This window comes from Topomyia yanbarensis, chromosome 3 (assembly GCF_030247195.1).
Source record: "Topomyia yanbarensis strain Yona2022 chromosome 3, ASM3024719v1, whole genome shotgun sequence".
Lineage (NCBI taxonomy): Eukaryota > Metazoa > Arthropoda > Insecta > Diptera > Culicidae > Topomyia > Topomyia yanbarensis.
The window spans coordinates 7763730-7776189 of record NC_080672.1 but is presented as its reverse complement, the minus strand read 5'-3'; positions in this window follow the sequence as shown (position 1 = coordinate 7776189).

Sequence of the window (12460 nt, the reverse complement as noted above, 5' to 3'; positions counted from 1 at the left end):
CTGAACCAAGGATTCGTTGATACCTTTGGGATAATCGAATGTAACCATCGTTGAGTGTCCTCTGACGACATATACTAAAAAATTCGTCGAAGCAGATTGGTCTTTCGTATATGTCACCATCTAATGCGCCCACCATTGCTAAAGAGTCGGCCTTTTCATTGCCCGGGATAGAGCAATGAGAGGGGACCCTGTCGAACAATTTCTTAATTTATGTGTACTGACTAGAATGGTTATTTCGATAAAATAATTCTATTGTATTCATAACACTGTCGTGAAACAGGTGCGAATCATACATATGTCTGAGAATTAATTTCGATCAGAATGTTGACCCAAGGTTGATAATCTACTAATTCCGAAATTTCTGGACAACATCCAGGATCAAAACAACCAAGTGGTAAACATTTTAGGAGGTCTTGAAGATATTTTTGTAATTACAAAATGATGTATTTGTCACTTCCGGAGCTGATCGATCGCTAAAAACTAAAGGTTTTTCTTTTAAACAGAAAAAGTCTTCTAACCTAACTTGCCAATATATTTTTATTCGACACATTAAATTGAATATGTACCATATATTTTCGATCGGACGTAGCAAAATACTTGTACTTTTGACAATTTAAGGGCCGAGATAGAAAGCTTGAAAACGATAGTGAAATACAACATGCATTTTATTATTTTCGAATTGATTCTTTCTCTTTGTCATTTTGATTGAATTGTTTTACAAACCCAGCTTACTTGAACTTTGTGAAATAATCTTAAATCGCAAGAATAAAATTATTACAGCATGAAGTAGCTTATTCCAGGTTAAATTTAGACAAATAGAAACAATTGAACGTAGTTGCCTATTCATATGACATGTTTGTAGCATGTTATATTTAAATTCATTTTCAATAGGAATCCGACTGGTCGAAGATGAGAGTTATCATGATTCAGCAATTGGGTACATTGGTTGACTGTTTTATCTTTCATTTGGTTTTTAGAAAATGTATTGCCTAGAAATGTTTTGAATTAAGATTTTCAGGGTCACCGCTATTTTAAGATAAGTGTAACTTAAGGTTTACCCGACAAGCTTCAGCAGCACGTGACTCGGACTTAGTCGCAGGGTCGGCGCGCTACTGGGCAAACTGGTGGGATTTCGCCGATCTTTTGCTATTAAAAACACTCAACTTTCTTAACGTGTGTAATTTATTGTAAGCTGTTCGTGTGGTGTTTTGGGTTTCACTTGTGAGTTCACTGGTCTGGTACTTACCGTATTGTAGGGTTTGTTGGCAGCTAGATGTACCGGCCAGCGCTCGCTGATCGTCCTCGACTCCGAAGTAGATGTTACTCCGACAACCTTGCGCAAGATAGCGATGGATGGTTCTTGGGTGTGAGATTCGGTAGGATGGCGGACCCACAAGGCGTTCTGGGCGAGGTGCCCAACAGGCGCTCACTTCGCTGGCAAGATCGGTTGGTGACGGACAAAACTGATTTTTGCCAGATAGAGAAGGGTTGCTCTCCTTAGTATTTAGGGTCTTTGCCTGAGAGTCTTAGGCGTAGGTTACCGTCGAATCGCCTAGGCCGATGCGTGTGCGGTCTTCGGGAGTTCGACAACTAGCGGGTTATGGTAGGTAGTAACAAAAGGTCCTGCTTGGCGATGATACTTGGTTGCTCTATTGAACTCACTCACTGATTCTTTAACAACCACGGCTTACGAACTCGCTCGGCTTTAAGAAAGTGGCCGAAGACGGTTATTTGATGGCGGTTCTTGCCCTATTTCCGATGATTTGACGATCCCCTTTCTGGGCCTTAGTGGCAGTGAGTCCCAGCGGTGTTGTTGTGTATTTGCAATGTATGTAGTGTTTGTTTTGAGTAAATTTTCTGTAAAAATCAAGAAATTTGAATGTTTTTGGTCTACAAAAGTTTAGATTGATTTCAGTAACGTTTGGTTACAAACGTTTATATAACACATTGACCCACAGAATACTTATGAATATTTTATATGTTTTTCTGGCAGTCGGTTCGTTCATGTAAAATAAATTCAGGTTGAGTTTATTAAATTCCAAACTGGTTTTGCTGAAAAGTTTGAAAAGAATATAAATGACCTAGGCTACTGCAAATCTTTCACCAATACCGAGATAATGCACTAAGCGGTGACTGAGCGAGGTGTTGGTTTAGATATGTAGGTTCTACTTTTGGTAAATATATTTAATTTTGCATATTTATTTATTTGTTAATGTATATATTGATTTGTTAATTTATTTGATAATATATTTTTTTTTATTAATTAATCGGACAACCTGATGTACACAAGCAATTTAAAACTATAGACTATTAAATCAAACTAGTCAACATATATGCCGTTTCAGTCGGTTTGCGAAAACATCAAAATACACATGATTGCTATTGAAAACATCATACATCACCCTGACTGGTTTGTGCGGTTAATATTTTTAAATTTAATCAATGTACTTTATTGACTAGCATTCTTCATAGGCTGCTAATTTAGCGGGACTCTGCCGCTTATTACGAGATACATCATTATCTTCCACGGGTAGCATAAGGGTTAGTGCATTGGGTTGGAGTCTCGAAGGTTGCTGGTTCGAATCTCACCTCTGGGAGAATTTTTTTACACAATTGCTCTCGCTTCACTCACCATTTCACTCAGTTTTTCTCGTTGGATATCACCAAAAAGCCTACGTTGTAGTTCCAAATTTTCTTTTCAAAACAGTACATTTGACGCATTCCCTTACAGTACGATAAATCCTTCTGCACAGTTACTTTGAGAACCTACAGAACAGAATATAGACATAAAAGGATATAACTAATCTATTTCAGCAATAGCGCAGCCATGAAGTGGTATGAGTGGCTTAAAGGACGGGGAATAAGGGGGAGAGGGCTATTCCATTAAAGGGAGGCCTACATTAAAATATCGAAAATAACCGAAATTATTTGTTCCAATAGACAAAATATCGAAGGATATAACACAACAATTTCGGAACAGAGTTCGAAGTGATTTCAAAGATATAGAATGGAACGCATTAGAACGCCAAACAAGTATGATGGCGAACGGACGAATGTGGTCATAGAGAATGACACCCAATTGTCCTTCTTTAATATTCTTTCGAACTGACGGAAAAGGTTGAACTAAACAATGTAGTTTATCGCAGCTTTTTAATGTTATTATAGCATGTTAAAGTCAAAAATTTATCCTGACGATACGCATTTCTCAGAAACTGCAAATAAACGATACGATTTCACGAATTTCTCCAGTGTTCCATCATTTAGGTAATGCAATAAGAAGCCGCCCAGCTGACCCATAAGACCGCAAATGGTGTGAATTTTCCCAACTAAATTTTTTTGTGCTGTAATATATCTAAATTTTCAAATTTTCCCTTCTTTTCCAAAAATCGCGTAAAATGGTTACATTTTGATAAATTTCCGCAATCAACTCTATTAAGTCTCGTATTGCAGATATATGAGTAAACACTGTTGTGTAAGCGCCAGAGGATGAATTGGAAGTGCTATATTCTTTTTCGAAATGCTTACTTCAACCGTATTACTGGTATTTCGCCTCAACATTCTATACAATATGTAAAAGTAATAATTACTTTTACATTTGTTTATTTGCAACGCAACAAGAAAATAAATATCGTTGAATCCTAACGATGTTTTTTGATCTGCCCTAATCAACAGTCAATTTTTTTCATGATTTTATAATGTCAAAAAATAAAGTCAGCGGGCCAAAATAACTTGAAAATTTTTATTTGCTCCACAACGTCACCCTAATAAACAGTTGACTTTATTTCATGTATCTCCCGATGTCAATAATGTATTCAACTTACCAAAACTACTTGAAACCATCTTATTATAGCTGGTCTACAATCTCTTCTATACCGGACCACACCATGGTATGCGGTGTGTTCTCTTCTCAATCCATATTAATATGATTTCTAAATATCATTTGTAAAATACACATAAAGGTGAAACTAGAAATTCAACTGGCTTGGCATTTGAAATCTTTATTTTGAGTTATTTACAGTTTTAGAGGTAATATACATCTCTTTGTTTGAGCTTCAACAAACACTTCAGTTGCGTTAGGGAACAACACTTCATGTGCCACTGTTTGTGTTCATTTTGGTGTTGTCCTCTAATGGAACGTTTGCATCGGTCGTGAAAAAATCTAAGTATACAGTATTGTTCTGTGAATATCAATGATCAAATTTCTAGAACAAATGGATGCTATAAAGTTTGAGATTGATCAAGTTTTTGCTAAATACAAGTGTAGATTGGAAAATCAATATTTTGCTCTTTGTCCCCTAACGCGACATTTTCACTTCTCAGAGTTAAAGGACGATTTGAATAACAACGAACCTATAACATTAAAGTTTTGTTAGGATTTTTAAAGTGTTCAACCGTTGCAAGTGGCGTGAAAACGTTGTCCCCTAACGCTGGGATGTGTCTATATAGTACTCTGATACCGTAAATCAGTAAGAGTAGTAAGTTACATCAAGCGGAACCGTATTGCACTTCATGGCAATAACGTTGACTCCGGAAGCCCGCTTTTATCTGACTTGAACCAAGCAGCTGGAGAAATCCACCAATACACGTTTGTAACTACTATGGTTATCCGCTTCAGGCCAAACGGGTTCTGCTACGAAAGATTTACGGTAGGAGAACATGGGGAGACTTGACCAAGCGCAAAATTCTATTATTAGCTATGACCTAATAGAAGGTTCTTAAAAAAAATTCAAAAATATTTTCATACTTGTTTCGACCCCTTAAGGTAATTTTAAAAGTTTGGAATGAGAAATGCTTTTCTTACAGAAAATATTCCGTATTTAAAAAAAATTGTGTTAAATGATGTAATTTATTATCAAATTTTGTATAATAATTAATAATTACTTTTTAATTACTTATATATCATCTTATTCCTTATGAAGTGGTGAAATGGTTTTACATAAATCGGAACATTGGAATAGTTATTACTAACATTTGCACGACATTTTGTGCAATAAATAATGTTGGGGAGACTTGACCAAGATTTTATGGGGAGACTTGACCAAGTGGCAATTAGCTGAAGAAAGATTCAAAATTTCTGATATTTACTATACTGTAATACCTACTGTTAATGTTAAACAAGTCACAAAAAATTCCCACCTCAAACATCAGTCTGTATCTTTTAGCACTAGTAAACAAAGATAGCAGTAATATGGCTGATTTCGTGACGTGTGAACATGTAATGAGGGCAGTCCAGTTAATCCTAGAAAGAAAATGCATAAAAAAAATCGAAATTTATTAGCTGCAATACTTTTATGTTTTTTTACTGGTACTTAAGGATTTCGACAATATGTAAAAATATGAAGACAGCATGATTTTACAAAATTCTCCGGGTCAAGTCTCTTGACGAAAAAAAATCCGCCTCTGAAATTTTTTTATAACGTTGGAAAACGTAAACCAAAAATTCTGCAAAAAATCATGGAGACGCACAATACTGCTGCGTAATATGTTTAAATGAGTTTTGAAGGATTGAAAACATTTTTAGACATTTACGTGAGTTTAACTGAAAACCTGGTCAAGTCTCCCCATGTTCCCCTACATACTAAACTTTGAAGAATCCAAACAATGCCTTTCGAAAATCGTCTGATATTTATTTAATCAAGCCGCTTGTAATTATCAACTGGTTCCATTTTCTATAGATTCTCCTCGGTACGACTTTGTAACGCTGAACACGGTGGACATCTAACAATACAGCAGTTCTAAGTGTTGTAGTCTGGCTTTTTATCAATTCGATTATTTGATAGGGACATTTCGTTAGCTTGGCAGTGTCAATTTCTCTTTTTTCAACATTTAAAATACCTTAAAACTGGGAAATTACGATATTTAACAAGGTTTTAATATGAGACCAAGAAGAAAAATTTCACAGCTTTTCTTGAACTAGGAGTACAATTCAATATACAACAGGGAAAACAATAATTTTTATGGAATATTTCACAGCTATCTTAAAACTAGGGAAGAATTGATTTTTCTTAATAGAAAGTGGGGCAGGGATTTCCTTCCAAATCTCTTAATTTCTTTCGTCAAAATTCACGAGCTTGGTAGATTTAATGAACTTCCCGAATAGAAATGTACAGTAAGAAAACTATGAATTTCACTGTGACAGTACAGTAATTTTACAATAATTTACAGTAAGTTTTAGTGTTATGCTTCAATACAAAAACAATAAGCTTTAACGTTTTTACAGTAAATTTCAATGTAAAATAGACTTTTACAGTGAAAAACGGGGGTGGTTATGTATCTTAACATTAAAAAAATCAATTTTTCTCCATATATTTTTTTCTCGAAAACAGTAAAACTTGATGTGAATGCACTGTATCAGTGTTGTGCTGAACAGTGAAATTTGTTGTTACATGAAATTTTATTGTAAATCTACTGTGAGAACTTGGCATCGAACAATGTCGAAACAGTAATAACTATAATATTTATTGTTTTATGATTGTTTGTAGGGTAAATGCTATTGTAAAATTCTATCGGGGTTCCTGTTGTCGATCTTTTTGCGGAGCAAGAAAGTGCTTCGAACAAACATACGTCACACACTTTGTCACGTGGCAAATCTGATGCCACTTTTTCAAACACCCCTCAGCCTACTACACACCCAGAGATGCCAGATTTGCAGACAAGTCTGCAAATTCGCAGACTTTTAATTTAAGCTGCAGATTTTTTCGATGACGCAGATATTTGCAGATTTTCTAGTTTGGTTGCAGATATTTGCAGATTTTTTAGTTTTGTTGCAGATATTTGCAGATTTTTGAATATAAAGGCTTTTGGTTACACTAGCTTTCCTGACATTTTTGTTCTTCCCAGACATTTAAAATTATTGTTGCAGACATTTGAAAAAAGTACCTGGCATCTCTGTACACACCCTCCCATTTCTGTTACAAAACCGAAAGCTCCGGATCCTCCTCCCGCAATCCGACCAGCATCAGCGCATCGCTAGCGCAGAAGGGTCACGAGTTTTCAAGAACCCTCGGTCGCGAGCTTTTCCCACCTTTGTATGTTTTAGTTCGCGCCCGAGTGCCGGTCGTCACACGTTTGTTTTGTTTCGGGCTCCCGCCATCAGTCGACTCCCCCCGCCCCGCACCAGGTGGCGGGGGAGCACGACGGTCGGGAGCTAATACCGAAGGCCCACAAAAGGAACCGTGAGGCCCACGAAGGCGCAGCGGCTGAAATGTACACGACGGAGAAACACATTATTATAGCAGCAGCCAAAGCTTGTTACTATCAGTATATGAAAGAATTCTAAAAAAAAAAACAGTTTTTTGAATGCCCTCAAGTCACAAAAGAGAATTTGATTTCCTCGTGAGGGATGATTATCGTTCGCTGGTTTGCTTTGGGATCGGTTATTTCTCGGCTGAGTCCATCAGAGAAAAATCGTCCAGGCGAACCAGCGCAAACCAGAAAACAAAAGATCGAAAAAGAAAAAATTGTTATAAATTACTATAATTAAGCTATTGTTCGACGAATTTACGTAGATTCTTTTTTTTTACGTTGTTGCTGTCTTGCATGATTGCGTGGTGGACTGTGCGGTGTGGTGTTTCGCTTGATTCGTCTGCATTTTCCCCTGCAAACGCAGAGGCCCGGGCCGACGGGATCTCGCACTGGATAGGATCGCACACAACACCCAGCAGGCTGTGCATTGGAAATACGGGTGCTAGTGAAGTGGAACCGACATCAGGCTATAAAAACAAAAGAAGAACTTTTTTATGTGAATCATATGTGTTTGATACCGATATGGACTGTTCGAATGGATGAACATTGATCGTGAACTGTTAATTGTTGCGGAATGTGCTTGATGTTGACCTTAACTAAAATTCGGGATAATTAGAAAACTGTATTGTCTAGTGCATCTGGTCAACGAAACTAGCCGATTTTGCCTCCGTGAAAAAACCTGTACTCTAGTGTTATTGGATGACTTTTGTGACACCCAGTTTGTATTCTGAAACGCCCCGTCTGGAGGTGGAGCAATGGATGATAAAAAAAGAAAGAAAAAATCGATTGAAGCACTGCAGTGCCCGTAGTCTGCTGTGAAATGATGAGCTTGAATTTATTATTCAATTGCGTCGTGAAAAATACGGAATCGTCGTATGTTAGTTTTGAAACTTCTGGAATATGAAGTAAATAAAATGTTTTCGCTCATGTGAATCGTGGTTCGAAAGCTAAACTACAGTTTCGCCAGTATCAATTTCCGTTTAGTTTCGAATACAGTCTAGCTGGTTTGTCGAATTGTTACGGGTTTAACAATACATTCGAACACATATCAATCCATAATCCGTAATGTACGAGCCAATCGAGCATTGTCTAGTTTACAAAAGCCAACTATGATTGCTAGTCGGGTAGGTCAGTTCCCGGCTACAATTCTGTAATATTGGTTGGTCACCCAAACATTCAACTTTTATATACATTTTTTCACAATTTCAATCATATAAGATTTCTGTTTAACTGTGCAGTTGAAATCTTATTCTTTAGTATAGGAACTTTAAAAGACAATTTAAGAATCGCCTATACAGGCCCACACCTTATAAATAATTGTAGTAGTGCACCACTTTTGATTTAAGGGGTTACATGCCTACACCCAAAACAAAAATCTCTTGCAATGATTGCAAGCGACAATCACTTGCAAATAATGTTAGCATCGCTTGCAATTTTGCAGTTAAAGCCGCTTGCAATTGTTGCAAGCATATAAAATCACTTCATCTCTCGCTATACGTACATACGTTTCTTCAACACACTGTCAAAGGATTACCACCACATTTACATGCCTATGCTGGTTGGTATAGCAACGCACGGCGAGTTTTTATTTTCCGTCTACTTTTTATTCATTCCTCACCAACATCATCAAACGCAGTTTTGTGGTTTATTCATTACACACGAGACGGCATCAAATTGCGGATGTGACAACTGTACGAGTTTTAACGTCCTGTTCTTATGTGTAAGGACAGATCAGTGCTTATAGTTAGCGCTATGAAGCGCAAGGACCTAAGTTCAAATCTGGCTGCGTGTTTTACTTTTTTCATTAATCGTGAAATCATCTGTTTATATATGACTTTTATCCACTTATTACTATCTGGTAGTATGGTTGGGTGGATAAAGTATTGCTTAGCGATCTGTTTGTGCGGGGGTACATTTTTCAATGCCAACAGCCTTTTTTTCTTACGCATATTGGTCACCAATACACATACATCGCTAATACATAGGCAAAATTCGGTTTTTCTGTTTCTTGCATTGCATGCAAGGAAGCTTCTTGCAATTTTCGCACATTACCAGAACGCTTGCAATTTTCGCTCGTATTTATTGCATTAATGTAAGCGAATCTTACCGGGTACGTTTTGGGTGTATTTGTGCGAATTTCAAGAATGTTTGACTTTACGTAAAGGCGTAAAGCAAAGGTTTTATTACATCAAAGTTATAGTATTTTAGTAGTACATAATTCAGTGAAAAAAACAAGCATTAGTTTATAAAAATATAGTGATGATTGGCGGAATTAGGGTTTTTCCCCGAAATCCTTTTTTTATTTAAGAGGTTTGCGGTGCTCACGATTGCAACTAAAATCCCAAAACTCAGTAAATTTCATTAGTATAGGAGTATTCCCCATACCTTAACGATTAGTTAACCCTCTGTTACCGACATTTTTGTTTTGCTTAAAAAGCTATTATAGATTGTTTTTGTAATGAGAAAGCCGAAAAATACATTGCCAGCTCACGAAAGCTGCAGATTTTTCATTTTACCTTCAAAAATGTCCAACATTTACGAGTCAAGATTTTATATATTGCTAATAACTTTAATTTCTGCATTGTCCACAACATAATTTCACAACTAGAGAGGAGTACTAGAAGCTTGCAACTTAAAAATAATTGTTTTATTTTCTCTAAAAAGTTTAAAAAAGCGTGAACATTTTTTAACTAAATTACACTGCCATACACAAAATAGTTTTTTTTCTCGTTTTCCTCAAATTCTCAACTTTTAGCGTTGAATGTATTCGTCACGTCATGATGATTTCAAAATGCAAAAAAATGTATTTGTATGATTGATGGGAATGTTGTGAAGAGATGTTGATTCTTGTTTTGAATATTCTATAGCGATTTTTCTGTTACTCGCAAAAAGGCGGGGTTGGGCATTAGAGGTTGAAGTAAACTATGATTTGTTTTTCCTACATTTGGGTGCGTTTTCCCTAAAAAATCGATTTTTAAGCTCTCAGAATCGTATTAAAAACTAAAATCCGAATTCAATAGACTAAAAATTGATTCAATAGATTTTTTTGAAAAAACTTAAAAAAAAATCACAAAATGCATTGGTTTTTACATTTTTATTTTGCTCAGTATTTCCTATAAGATATTTTTTATGGGAAACTCTGCCACTGCGACGACTACTCAGGATATCTTTTGTGGCTGTGGTTGTGGCTGTAAGATATCAAAAATAAACCTCTGTAGATTGGGAATCTCACACCTTTCCTAATTCGTCAGTTGTCGCAAATGAGTAGGATGTCTTATCGGGTATACTGATGCTTGGGTTTGAGCTATGAATTGTTTTAATCAATTACTCCCAGTTATTATCATTTATTGATTCTCTGTGCTATTTCAGCTAGTCTTAACTAGAGCTTTTTTCCAGGATTTCAGCTTCACGGGATTCGGGAAATAAATAAGCAATTTCTCGGGAAATAAAAAGGGTATTGTTTTGCCTTTCTCCTATAGAAAGTTTATGCAATTACTCTGAACATCGTCAACTTAATATTTTTTGACTTGTATAGGTTCTCTGTATTTTAACAGGGGCGTAATTAGGGGAATACGGTGAGGGGTACCCCCTCTCCCCCACATCACTCACCTTTTTCCTAAACCGCCCTTCGCTCATCATGTACCTCCCTATCCGAATAAAATTTTCTAGTTCCTACAGAATAAATTTTCCTAGTGGGTCTGAAAAACCAGTGAAAAATTTGGTTTGAAATGATTTTGAGTTGAGAAACTAATTTAAAATTTCTTAACAAGTTGAAAAAACTACCGAACCCTCCTCCTGGATCCGCCGCTGATTTCAGGTGTTTCACCATCGACACATAGCAACTCAAGTTCGAAGCTGTCGATTCATTGTACGTATGTGTAAATCGCACTGAATATGTAATAGACATTTCCACCATTATATTAAACATACCCAGCCATGGAATCGTAGCTTGGATAAATGAAAAAGGCACAACTGCACCACCAGGTGGATTAAAACTGTTTTTTTTCTTGAAAACAAAAGAATGAATGGAAAAGTTTTCAAACCTGATTGATTGCATATATATGCATCATTTAGTCAATTAATAACTCTTCGCTCAGTATCTACAACGCCAATTTCTTTTGGGTCATTTTTACTTGAATATATGTACAATAGTGCTAATTACGATTATGGTGGTGACGATATGCTGAAACGTTACTGCAAGAGTAACTGTCTAAAATTTTAATTCGCTGTGGATCATTTATATGGAATTTCATCAATTTAATGCAAGACCTTTCTTCGGTGGTGTTGATATGATTCAGCTGCTCCAGAGTAGTGTGTTATTTTCGATCAAGTGAAAAAATGTTACATATCGAATACGGTTCCGTCCGAGTAGGATCAGCATTACTCCAAATTAAGATTGAATCAAAATAAAGCAGAACTGTGCAGCGATGGGTGAAGTCTACCATTGATTTCTTATTGCGGGCCACGGGGGTATATCCGAATTGCGTGATTTTAGGGCCATAAAAACAACACCTTCGAAAGTGACATTTAAATATTCCATGCATGTAAATTTTTTAACCGTTGTTTAATTAATATCCCAATGATTCCTATTGATAAATCGGTAATAGATCAGTTCGGATTATCACATTGATTCGTATCCTGTTCAAAGAGCATCAGGCAACCAAACGGAATGATACTAGCGGTAGGAAACGCGATACAGTAAATCCAAGATGGGATTGACCAATTCACGCGTCACTGAAACATTTCATTTAAAGTTTCAATTTGTTTTGAGCAAAAAATATGACATGTTTCGGACTATTCGTATACAAAATTCGGACGGGGCGGAACATAAGTGACAAACAGAACACGAATTGCAATGAATCTGTGCCTGGCAAGCGATCTGCACATGTGGAAAAATGATTCAGGTCTTTCTCTCATTTGGAACAAACCAGCAGAAAAATCTACAAAAGTAAAACCCTTCAAATTCTTCTTTTTTGAGCTCTCAGGAACGCCTTACGTTGGCCGGATTTAGCATTTTCTACTTTGCCCGAAGCTTACACTGGTTTGAATTTTTCATCTTAGATAACCTCAATGAACTCGACTGGGATTAAACCTAGACACATGGGAAAATATTAGGTCAGTTTATTAGATAATCACTAGCGCTGTCTATAAAATGTGAGTAGATAGGTTGTTTTCTACCTATTTCTAATTCGATATAAAACATTTATTGGAGTTC